This window comes from Wolffia australiana, chromosome 12 (genome assembly GCF_029677425.1).
Source record: "Wolffia australiana isolate 7733 chromosome 12, ASM2967742v1".
Taxonomy (NCBI): Eukaryota; Viridiplantae; Streptophyta; class Magnoliopsida; order Alismatales; family Araceae; genus Wolffia; species Wolffia australiana.
In genome coordinates this window covers 1,247,204-1,260,073 of record NC_135846.1, presented here as the reverse complement: position 1 = coordinate 1,260,073, position 12,870 = coordinate 1,247,204, and the positions used below count along the sequence as shown (strand labels likewise).

Here is a 12,870-nt window from a genome sequence, read left to right as displayed (position 1 = left end):
GCGTGAAATTCGACATAAACATCATTGTTTAATGGTCAATTTTTGAATGGACAACAAATTTTTCGTAATTTAAGGAACATGAGGAACACTATTTAAGGAAAGCGTTTTATCACATGTTTTACTTTTTGAAGACCCAATGGCAAGTATATTCAAACATGTGCCATTACCTGTTTGAAGGGTGTCATGGCCTTTATAAGGTTGTTTCTGGTGCAGGGTCTGATTGGCGGAGGTGACGTGGTGGGTAGCGCCGACATCACGATACCACCCGTGACTTTCAGCAGTGTAAGCCTGCGGCATGTGCCCAGATCGGGGTTGAGAGGATCGTTGAGAGTGTTGCGTCAATCTGATAAACACTTGGCATTCCCGTGCTCGATGTCCGAACTATGAGCATACTTGACAACGAGGTTGAAAACGTTGGCCCCCTCCTCTGCCTTGTCCTGACCCTTCTCTTCCTTGCCCGTAGTTGGTGTAGTGGCGTGTATACTCCCGCATTTGTTCAGAATGGAAAGTGTTGGAGGACAGAGCAAGTTTTTGAACTGCATTGGCCATTAGTGGAAATCTGCTGATGTTCACTTTCTTGCGATGCATTAGGTATGCATCATGAGCTTTGAGGTTAGTAACAATTTTCTTAAAGTTCATGTGATCTAGATTTGCATTTATGCTAATCACGAACGAGGAATACTCGGTGCCCAGACCTCATAGAAAAGTGAAGACAAGAGATGTTTCGTGAACCGGTTGTGCAACGGCTTCCAAAGCTTCTACAAGCTATCGACAATCCTTTACGTATTCCTCTCTTGTGATGGAGCCTTTCCCCGTGTTGTCAAACTGCCTATGAAGATCCATGACTCGTGACTGCTGTCTGCTTGCAAATGTATCCTCGAGTGTTTCCATGCCTCTTTGGCTGACTTAGCTTTTGTGGCGCAAGGGGGGATAGGTTCTGTGATGGTGGAGTGTAGAAACCCCAGCACTTGCTGGTCGATCCTCCACCAACTCTTGAAATCAGGGTTCTCGACCAGGTTCCCGTGTTCATATGTAAATGACAAGGGTGGAGGAGATTCTTTATAAAACCTGTGCAAATCGTACACGTTTAGCAGAGGTAGGACGATCCCCTCTCAAGCGCGATAGTTGAGTGGGCCTTCATGAAGACGGTCATTCCAGGAGGAATGGCCAATGGAACGAGTCAAAAACATGCTGCTTGTAATAGCCCAGTTGGGACGGTCGTGATTCTTCCGTCTGCCATGGGCATCCTCTGATACCATGTAGAGAATCACCCATTGCTGATTAAAGTGATCAGAAAGGAGAAGATCCACAGAGGAAAAAGATAGAAGAAGAATGTAGTAGAAGGGTAACAAGTAAGAGGAGAAGAAAGAAACAAAAAGTATTCGTAAAAATGGCTATTCTAGACAAGTTCAATGTATCCCATTTTACAGGGGTTCTGTAGTTCCAATGGGATCATGGCCGTTCATTGTGTATGATGTATCGTGGCCGTTGCTGACTTGTTGGCTCCTAAGTCTTCTATATAGAGAATGATGAAAAGAGAGAGAGAGGGAGAGAGAGAGAGAGGGAGAGATAGAGAGAGAGAGAGCGAGAAAAACAGAGGGAGAGAGGAAAGGAGAGAGAACAAGGAAGAGATAGAGAGGGAGAATGAGAGAGAGAGATTGAACGAGGGAAAGAGAGAAGGTGAGAGAACAAGGAAAAGAGAAAGAACAAGGACGAGAGACTAAGAGTGAGACAGAGAGAGAGAGAGACAAAGAGACAGAGACCGAGAGAGATAGACAGAGAGAGAACGAGGAAAAGAGAAAGAGAGAGAAAATGAGAGCTAGAGGTAGCGCACTAGAGAAAGAATAAAAAAGAGAGTGAGAGAAAGAGACAGATCGACATCGAGAGGTAACACAATAAAGATAAAAATAGAACAGAGGGGAAGAGCTAGGAAGAGAGAGGAAGAGAGAGGAAGAGAGGAAGAGAGAGACAGAGAGGGTGAAGCCACGAGATGGTGCAATCTGAAGAGAGTGAGCGGGCACGACAGAGCAAGCGATCATGAGAGAGAACGAGCAACAGAGCAAGTGGGAGACCAGGAGAGAGAGAGATAGAGAGTGCAAGAGATAGAAAGAGAGAATGTGAGAGAGAGAGATAGAGAAAGAGATAGAGAGAGAGAGAGAGTAAGAGAAAGAGAAAGAGTACGAGTGGGGACAGAGAGTTGTAGCACGAGAGAGAACTGAAGAGAGAGCGACGTCAATCAGGATAAAACATAGGAAAGTAAGCTGGAGCCTAGTTTCATTCAACGCCCTTCTCATTTATGCGACATTTCAAAGTGACCAGCTTTTCATCAGAAATAAATTAGTACTCTTCCGACCTGAGCCCCACCCAGGTTATTGAGCGCCCCGATAGAATTGCCACCTCAAATTTATTTACAACCTTTCCCGGTTGTCTCTCCCTGTCCCATACATCACTGGCGTCAACGTAAATTTTTTAAATGGGATACTTAGCTCATCCATAGAAAATTATATTCCTCTGTAGAAAGGCAGAAAAAATAAATGTGATCATTTACAGCGGTTCATGTCTGCCATATATGTTCGGGGTGATGGACAGTACCCTCTTACGGTGGAAGAATAAGAGGGCGAGAGGTTTTTTTGAGAGAAAGAGGCAAGGGAAAAAAGAACTCACGACTTCTCTATTAAAAACTGAAATACAACATACATTTATAGGGAAGAAAAAATAACTGTCGAGGGAAAAACGTGGATCCATGCTCCGACGTTTTCCCGCAACTTTCTCTAAGCCACAAATGAGGAAAAAGAACGTTTCCTCCGCTTACTCCACGTCGCTACTCCTTCAAGCCACGTTTTGATGCATCGTGGTTATTCAAACAATCTCCCCCATAATCATGATGCATCTCCGAGATAGAGACAATGCCAAGTCGAAGACGAAGTTCCACAAACTTGATCCTTCCCAAAGACTTCGTGAAAAAATCTGCTAACTGATATTCAGAACTAACATAATGCAAGCTAACCTTCTTCTCTTCTAGGCATGATCTGATAAAATGGAACCTTGTTTCAATGTGCTTTGATCTGCCGTGAAGCACTGGATTCTTACTTAAGGCTATGGCAGATTTGTTGTCTACCATCAACTTCACCGTCTTCTCTATCGTGTTGTTCAATTCTGCAACTAGACGTGCAAGCCATATTCCTTGGCATGCTGCTCCAGTTATAGCGATGTACTCTGCTTCACATGAAGATAGGGCAACGACTTTCTGTTTCTTTGAATACCAAGCAATCAAATTTCCTCCGAGGTAAAATGCCATACCTGAAGTACTCTTTCTATCATCCATATCTCCGGCATGATCAGAGTCACTATATCCAATCAGTTCACATTCTTCATCTCTTTTCTTGTAGACGAGTCCCAGGTCCAAAGTGCCTTTTATGTACCTGAGAATTCGCTTGATTCCCGTCATGTGTTCAGATGTAGGTTTCTCCATATGCCTGCTCAAAATCCCAACTGAATACATCAAGTCAGGCCTGGTATGAGTCAAATACCTCAAGTATCCAATTATGCTCCGGAATTCAGTGGAGCTAACTGGTGGAGAAGATGTATTACAACTGAACTTCTGTCTTCCTTCAAGGGGGGTTTGAACTGCATTGCTTTCTTTCATGCCGGTCTGCTCCAGAATCTTTAGAGCATAGGCTTTTTGACTAAGCCGTATCTCTCCATGCTTCTGATGTACTTCTATGCCCAAATATGAGCTGAGCAATCCAAGGTCGCTCATCTCAAATTTCTTCTTCATTTCTTCCTTGAATTGCTTGATATCGTCCTCCGTTGATCCAGTCACAATCAGGTCATCAACATAAACGCCAATTAATAACACATGGCCGGCAGTGTGCTTCATATAAACAACATGATCTTGAATGCTTCTAGTGAATCCAAGAGAAATGAGACTCATATCTAGCTTCACATTCCATGCCCTAGGCGCTTGTTTGAGCCCATACAACGCCTTCTTAAGCTTCAACACAAGATGCTCTTTTCCTTTCTGAACAAAACCTTCTGGTTGTCTCACATACACTTCTTCTTCTAGCTCGCCATCTAGAAAAGCTGATTTCACATCCAGATGATGTAACTTCCATCCTTCTTGTGCTGCTAAGGCCACCAATACTCGTATCGTCTCCATTCTTGCAACAGGAGCAAACACCTCATTAAAATCAACACCGAGTTTTTGAACATACCCTTTGGCGACCAATCTTGCTTTGTAGCGTAGAATCTCTCCATTCGGACTCTTCTTCACCTTGTAAACCCATTTAAGACCGATAGGCTTACATGCGGATGGCGGAGGGACAAGTTGCCACGTCTTGTTTCTTTCAATGGCTTCCATTTCTTCTATCATGGCGTTCTTCCATTCTTCTTCCTTCCATGCTTCAATGTGATCTCGTGGCTCCTCTGATATCAACATACACTCCTCTGGATCAAGATGAATCTGATCTGATTCTTCATAGACTTCGTTCAGATCTCTATATCTTTCTGGAGTCTGGTTTGATGAGGATGAACCTTCATGTCTTGATTGCTCTTCATGCGTAGCTTCTTCAGTGCGTGGACCTTGAGCATAGGAATCCGACAGGATTTGCTCCCCCTGGATGTCATCATCACCAAGTTCAGAGAAACCAGAAATTTCAAGCATACCTCTACTTTCTTCATTTTCTGGATCTTCCCACTTCCATTTTTCTTCTTCTTCGAATATCACGTCCCTGCTCACGTGGATCTTCTTCTCTACTGGATCAAAACATCTATACGCCTTCGAACCAGTCTCATAGCCAAGTAGAATCATAGGCTTTCCTCTATCATCAAGCTTCTTCTGATTTCCACCTGTCATCTTAACATGAGCAATTGAGCCGAATACCCGCAGGTGACTCACATTTGGCTTTCTCCCTGTCCATGCTTGGTAAGGAGTCTCTCCATCTAGGCTCTTTGTTGGTGAACGATTCAATGTGTAGACGCAAGTGTTGACAGCTTCTCCCCAAAATTTCAATGGCATGTCCTTGCTCTTGAGCATGCTTCGGACGGTAGACATGATGGTCTGGTTCTTCCTTTCTACCACACCGTCTTGCTGAGGTGTGTATGGGGCAGTAAAATGTCGCTTGATCCCATGCTGGCTGCAAAACTCCGCAAACTCTTTAGAGAGAAATTCTCCGCCTCTATCTGTTCTTAGGCAACCGACCTTCAAGTTCTTCTCTGCTTCAACCACAGCTTTAAACTTGGTAAAAATACGAAGAGCTTCTGATTTTTGTATAAGTATCGATACCCAAGTTAGCCGTGAAAAATCATCAATAAATAGCATAAAGTACCTTCCTCCTCCGATTGTTGCTGGCGAGATAGGACCGCATATATCAGTATGCACTAGCTCAAGTGGACGAGTTGACCTGAACGAGGTTGCCGAAGGAAACAGACGTCTACACTGTTTTCCAGCTACACAATCTCGGCAAAGGCTGTCCGGCATCTTCAGAGCTGGGAGACCGTCGACAATCTGGTTCCTTGAAAGTCCACTCAATGATTGGAAGTTTAGATGGCAGAACCTCTGATGCCACCTCCACGCTTCTAGATAGTCTTCTTGTACTGATAAGCACATCTTCTTCGTGCTTAGCTTCAGCAGGTACATTCTTCCTTTTGTCTTCTTGACGTTGGCCAACAGTCTTCCTTCACGATCATGGATGGTGAGTCCTCCATTCTCCATCACCACTTTGCACCCATTCTCATCTAGCTGACCAAGGGAGAGAATGTTAGTCCGTAATTTAGGGACATAGAGAACATTAGCCAGTATTATGGATCCATTCGTCTTCGTCTCAAGGTGGATACTTCCTTTCCTGCAGATGTCCACTCTAGAGTCGTCTCCAAACCTGACCGTCCTGTCAGATATCTCTTGAAGATCATGGAATAGATATTTCTTCCCCGTCATATGGTTGGTGGCTCCGGTGTCGAGAAACCAGAGATCCTCGTTTGACGATTCTTCATCAACTCCTAGGAGTAACGTCTCCATTTCTTCAATGAACGCCATTAGCAACGTTGGTGGCTCCACTTCAGCTTGGGCAACATTGAGTATCTGCTCCTTCTCGTTGCGACATTCTGATGCAAAATGCCCAAACTTCTGGCAGTTGTAGCACTGAATCTTGGACTTGTCGAAGGGCTTTCGCTCACCCTGATTGCTTCGATCACCAGTGCTCTTGCCGCGTCCTCTTCCACGTCCTCTAGTGCGACCTCTGCCACGTCCTCTTGAGTGCTCTCCTCTTTCATTCTTCAAATATTCACCACGGCCTTTGTTCTTCTCAATCGCTTGCGTCAGCAGAGCTTGCTCCTCTTCTTCAAGTTGACGATCTCGGATCTTTGCCTCATGCACTTTCAAAGACCCAATCGCCTCATCGAGGGTCATCGTCTCGAAATCACCGAACTGCTCAAGTGTTGAAGTAATTGGATCGAACTTTGCTGGTGTTGATCTGAGAAGCTTCCCAATTACTGATGCCTCAGTAATATCCTCTCCAAGGCTTCTTAACTGCGCCACTATATTGGAGAGTTTACCGGAGAAGTCGTCGATGAACTCGTCCTTGCCCATCTTGAGATTTTTGAAATCTCTCTTCAGCCCTTGAATTCGAGCCTTCTGAACACGATCAACACCCACGTTTCTCTTCTTGAGCGCCTCCCAAATCTCCTTTGCAGACTTCTTGATGTCGACTTGCGCTTGGATCTCCTCAGGAATCGCTCCGAGGAGGATTGAGAGAGCTTGACGATCCTTCTTCCTCGGCACTGTCTCTTCTTCAATCGCTTCCCATAGTCCATGCGCCTCCAGCAACACCTCCATTCGAACAGCCCACAAGGAGTAGTTGGTCTTCGATAGAACAGGAAATAGCAACGGTGGTGCCATATCTCCTGCCCTAGGTGCTCCACTTCCCGCTCCGTTGATAGCACGCTCTGCAGAAAAGCTTCCTCCAGCTTGAGCCGCCTCTTCACTTCTTCTTGGCATGGTGTGATATCAACAGGAGGAAGAAAGGACTGCCTCAGGAACCTCTATGCTCTGATACCAAACGATGGACAGTACCCTCTTACGGTGGAAGAATAAGAGGGCGAGAGGTTTTTTTGAGAGAAAGAGGCAAGGGAAAAAAGAACTCACAACTTCTCTATTAAAAACTGAAATACAACATACATTTATAGGGAAGAAAAAATAACTGTCGAGGGAAAAACGTGGATCCATGCTCCCACGTTTTCCCGCAACTTTCTCTAAGCCACAAATGAGGAAAAAGAACGTTTCCTCCGCTTACTCCACGTCGCTACTCCTTCAAGCCACGTTTTGATGCATCGTGGTTATTCAAACACGGGGCACTGCATGGCACTGTTGTGCAATCCAGTAAGAGCGCGGCAGTATAGAATAGTAATGCCTCGCACGATGTCTATGATTCTCCAACTAAAATTAAGGCGATATAACATCTCTTACGACATAAGAATCAGTTCTTTTTACCTTTATCCTGTCTCTCTGTGCCTACGTTATTGCCGTTCATCTCGCTCTATATATTCAGTACTTAAATCCAAAGCAATCAGTGGTAACTGAACAATTCGTCCATTCGGCGTCTGCGATGCACTGTCGCGTGGCCAATGATAACACATGAATATCACTGAGCTTTGCATCTCTGTTTGCACGAAGCATAATATTGAAGCTGTGCAACACGTCATTCGCGCTTACTACCACACGCCTTATCTGGAAGGCGATATTTTTATCTAAGATAGCGTTTGTTTTAAAAATAATAGGAGAGCAACCTATCGTGGCGTAACCTTCTAAAATAGGTTAATTGAGATAGAATCACTTGTTTTCTTCCCTCACGGAATAGGATCCCTGCAGTACTTAAAACTAAGTGTACTTACTACCATTTCGTGACTTTCTTCAGGGGCCGCGCGCGATACTCTGCTGGCGCCGCCGTTGAACGCATCGATGGCGTTGTGCGACACGATCAGTACCAAGTACGACGGACGTTGCTGGAGCCACCAGAACTGCGCCGCGATTTGCGAGTCCGATGGGTACATTTCAGGAGAATGCCGTGGCTTCTTCAGTCGCAGATGTCATTGCCTCATCGGTTGCTAGCCTTGTAATGTCTAAGGAGACAGACGATTCCTCACGCATAAAAAATGTGTATCGATTTTCAAAGATACTTGTCTAATTCTCTCTATAAAAGTCTGGCACTTTAAGTTCGTATACCCTTAATCTCCGCAGTTTCCACTTCTCCAACTTTTGTCCCTAATTTATCCCAGTGCTTTGTCCTTTAACCCGCCGTCTTGGCTCTCCTCCTTGGAAACGAATAGGTAGTTGGAGCTCAGCTATGTTGAAGGGAATCAGAAATGATCAAGTCTCAATTAAACAATTTATAAAGGTTGCAGCGGGATAAACTATTCTGCTCTTCTTTTTAAAACAAACACTCTTTTGGATGAAAAATTCGTAGTCTGGATAAGGCGCGTGGGAGTAGGCACGAATGGCGAAGGGCCCCTTCTCATACATCGTACGCCTTCCGTATTATGTTGGGCGCAAACAATGACGTAAAACTCACTGATATTAATGTGTCAGCGAACTTGTTATCGGTCACCATACAAAACTGTAATGCAGATGCCGAATGGACAAATCATCCAGTTACAGCCGATTGCTCCGGATATGAGTATGAATTAGAGCGAGGGAGGGTAAAGGCTAAGGATAGGTAGAGAGAGACAGGAGAGAGGTAGCCAGAGCTGATTATTATGGCTTAAGAGATATTATATCGCATTATTTTTTTGTGGGCTGTACATAGATGTCATGCGAGGCGTCACTATTTTAAACTGCATCTGTTGTAATGGACTGCGCAACAGTACAATGAGGTGCGCCAAACATAAATGGCAGAGATGAACCTGCATCGTGTGTAGCCTAAAAGAATTAGCCATTTGTTAAAGCGGTCCGATGATTTTTCGTTACACTACATCATCCCCATAGTTTGCTGTGATTGGGCGTATATGAAAGATCATAGGACTGTTTTGCTCTCATTGTTGTCGCTACAGTACCATTTGGGTATTCCTCCAAATGGTACGAGGGGAGTACAAAATATAGTTTGTTTACCCAACAACACGAGCGCCCGCCATCTCAGCTTTAGTTGTAGGGTATGGATGGGAGTTGTAATTGAACAGAATCAATGTGAATGCTGTAGAACGATGTGGCCGACACGAATTGAACTCAATCCGAGAAGATTGAATAATACGACCGAAAAATGGTCTTGGTCGAGTTACATTCAGATTTCTTGTGGTCAGAATTAGGTTTCCTCTGGATTCTATTTTGGAACTCCAAATAGATCAAAACATTATTCGACCTGTGCCAGCCAAAAGAAACAGTTCAATACTGTTGGGGTGTGTCAGCCCCCCCATTACAAGAATGTAAAGGGGGAGGGCTTGACTAGTCAAACCCCAATAAAGGAAGGGGGAGTTGAAAAGTTTTAACCCCCCTCCTCATGTCTCTTTGTGGGAATATGAAGAGGCTTATTTGGAGAATATGAAAAGGCTCTTGGCTTTTCATATTCCAGACCTTTCAAATTCCCTGAAACTGTAATTGGCCCTCTATATATAGAGGGCAAATCTATTCTGAAATGCAAGGCATATGAGTTTTCTGTTCATTCTTCTTGTCTCTTCCTCTCTTCTGCTCTCTCTCTCTCCTTTGGTTTTTCTTCATCACTCCTTGGTGGCCGCTCCCTTGTCTTGGGAGTTTGAGGAGTTGCTCCGGAGCACCATACGAGCAGTCGTTGCTCTACAACAAGAGCCTTGCACGTTGACGTCACGCCGGTGACGTAAAGAGGTTCTTGTTTCCTGTCTCTATACGCCGACACAGTTATCATGTCCGAGTTGATTCCGCATTTCACTGTAGCGTCTTGGGTCGTTGTTTCTCTTCAACGAGTTACAACACTCTTTCTTTCTCTTTGTGCCTCTGACTCTATCTTGATCTCTCTTCTTATCTCTAGTTCGCGCTCCCCTCTCGCTGTCGCTCGTTCTGTCGGTCATCCGAGAGGAGCTTGAGACTCATTAGTTGTGACTCACAAGTCACAACTTGTGAATAATGGAATGAGGTAAATAGCCGCTCCACGTAAAAGTTCGGCAACCCAGGTGGCTCAACACGGTTCATTTTCTTGTCTGGTAGCGGGACGCGTCACATGGGACAAACGACGAGAATTCCCGACCGCCATGGATAGGACTTATCTGGGGATGCCAATCGCGAATATACAAAAACTTTTCGCAGCTGCCGCCACTGACTCGATGAAATCTCCGTACCCATCGTTGGCCCCTACCTCATTCTCGCCGCGTCCGAAGAGTTGCATCTGTCCTTTATCGTTTCCCGGGTAAAAGACCAATCGGGGGTTAACACCATAAGTCATTTCATTTTCTCGACTTTTTTCAGTGACTTTTTTCGATTTTGCGTAGTGAGTTTCCATACACATTTTACCTCAAAGGAGGATATAAAAGATAAAAAATAAATTTCACCTGAATGATGAGCCGATCGATTCAGAGGAAGCACGACGACCGCCCTTCGGCGTCAGTCTGGGGTCCAGAACCTCATCATTTGGTTAAATGCTTCGTGAATGACCCGTCAAAATGTGCGCCTTGCGTATGCTTTTGTCGTCCCCTGCATCTTTTCTAATTTTATTCAGATGAAAGTATTCTCATTCCATCTGGTTCGACCCTTTGATTTTTCCAGTTCGTGGGGGTTGGCTCGTTTCCCCCATTTAACACCCTTCCCAACCAACACGGACGACTGAGGGCCCTACCGGAGACGGCTCACCTCACCTTACGCCTTACCCAATATTAATCTAATAGTTCTTCCACTAATATTTCGATGGGCTACGGAGACTGTCGTCGTGTTTAAACAAAACAGAGGCACGGAGATAACGGCGTCCTCTTAAAACAGCAACGCCCACCTCCAGCCCGCACATGGAAGAAGTTCGTTGACCAGATGACGATCGCGGGCACTTACTTTGCAAATTTAGTGACGGCTGGAGGCCGCATGGCCCTCCCTATAAATAACGCATTTTTGCGACAATGTTTTCCACGCACTGCCTTGTCCTCATACGAATAAACCTCTTCCCAGCATCCAATTTTCGCCTGCCCGGCCGACCTCTGCTTGATTGTTGCCTGTCCACAGATAACAATGGCCGTCCGCATTCAGTCTATTATACTGCTGGTCGCTCTCTTCGGACTTTTGAATTTCGCAGGTAATTTCTTGAATCTTTTTTATTCTCTCGCGTTTCCCTCCCAACGCCCACACTTCCCTTCAGCTTCGTACATCCAAAAAATCCCCAATTTTTTTGAGAATTGTCTTACAGCCTCACTCGTTTTCTTCTGGCAAGGGAATATACTTAAACCCCCTTTTCTGACTTTCTTCAGGGGCCGCACGCGATACTCTACCGCCGCCGCAGTTGAACGCGTCGATGGCGTTATGCAGCATGATCAGTACCAAGTACGACGGACGTTGCTGGAGCCACCAGAACTGCGCCACGATTTGCGAGGCCGATGGCTTCCTCTCATGAGAATGTCGTGGCATCTTCAGTCCCAAATGTCACTGCCTTGGCGGATGCTAAAGTGGTAATGTCCGAGGAGACAGACGATTCCTGAGCCGCGTTGAAAGTGTGTATCCATTTCCATAGATATTTGTCTAATTCTCTCTGTAAAAGTCTAATACAAGTGCTTGTGGGTTCTGGGTGCACTTTAAGCTCCCACACCCTTAGTCTATGAAGTTTCATTCTCTGGAGCTATTCTCCCAAGATTATTCCAGTGATTTATTGTTAGTAAGACTCTCTTCCTGGAAAGCAAATAGGCAGTGGTAAATGAGGCTCTGTTAAAGTGAATATGAAATTGTTAGACCTCAATTAATCTATTTTGGAAGGTTACCTTACAATAGGCTGCTATCTTCTTATTCTAAAACAAAACTATTTTGGATAAAGAAAATTGTCATACAGACAAGCTGTATTATAGCAAGCACGAACCACGCATCGTATGCCTTCAATATTATGTCAGGTGCAAACAGAGACGCGAAGCTCAGTGATATTCATTTGGTTTCATTTGCGACGGGAACCCGCATCGCAGACGCCAAGTGGACGATATTCAGTTACTACGGGTTGCTTTCGATTTGAGTAAGGAGTATATTGAGCGAGATGAACGGGAAAAAGGTAGGCACGGCCATTAACTTCGCTGCGCCCCTGCTTCCCTTTCAGCTCTATTGAGTGTAATTAGTATATACCTTCGAATGTTGGAGTTTCTTTATGTTATGTTTTTGTTTTATTTTTATTTCGAGATTGTAAAGTGTTGGTAGCTATGCTACCATCTCTTTTTATTACACGATATACGACATAGGTATCAGTTAGTTAATTGATGGACCGGTGCTGGCCCAGTCTTATTTATAAAAATATCCCTACTTCTTCCTCGTCGGACCTTCTTCTGAATCTTCATCTTCACGCTCCATCGCGCCAGAATCTTAATATATGAACCGCTTCCGCGCCTTCATCTTCACGCTCCTCGCGCCTTAATCTGAATTGACTTCGTAACATGGAGATGCATCTGAATTGACTTCTTAGCATATTCATCTGAATTTCTTGCTTGCGCCTAAGTTGATGAACGTTTCATTCATCTTCATCGCTCGCTCGTCTTTGTCTTCATCTTCACACTCCTTGCGCCTTCTTCTGATTCATTTTTTTGACTTCGTGACGCTCCTACCTAAAGTAGCGTGTCGCGCCTTCGGATGGAAAGCCTTAGGCGCTTATCGCTTAGGAGTGGAGAAGTGTTAGAAAAACTGACCGACCCTTAACGAAACGAACCGAACCATACTAAGAAGTCGACATCCATCTTAACTGC

The 12,870-nt window shown here is 44.8% G+C and overlaps 1 long non-coding RNA gene across 1 annotated transcript; it reads left to right on the top strand.

The window, feature by feature from the left end:
* The first annotated feature begins 10,487 nt into the window (after positions 1 to 10,487).
* LOC144710539 (uncharacterized) lies at positions 10,488 to 11,807 on the top strand. Its single transcript, XR_013583311.1, has 2 exons — positions 10,488 to 11,203; positions 11,407 to 11,807. It is a non-coding gene; the product is annotated as an uncharacterized LOC144710539 (long non-coding RNA).
* Positions 11,808 to 12,870: the final 1,063 nt, after the last annotated feature.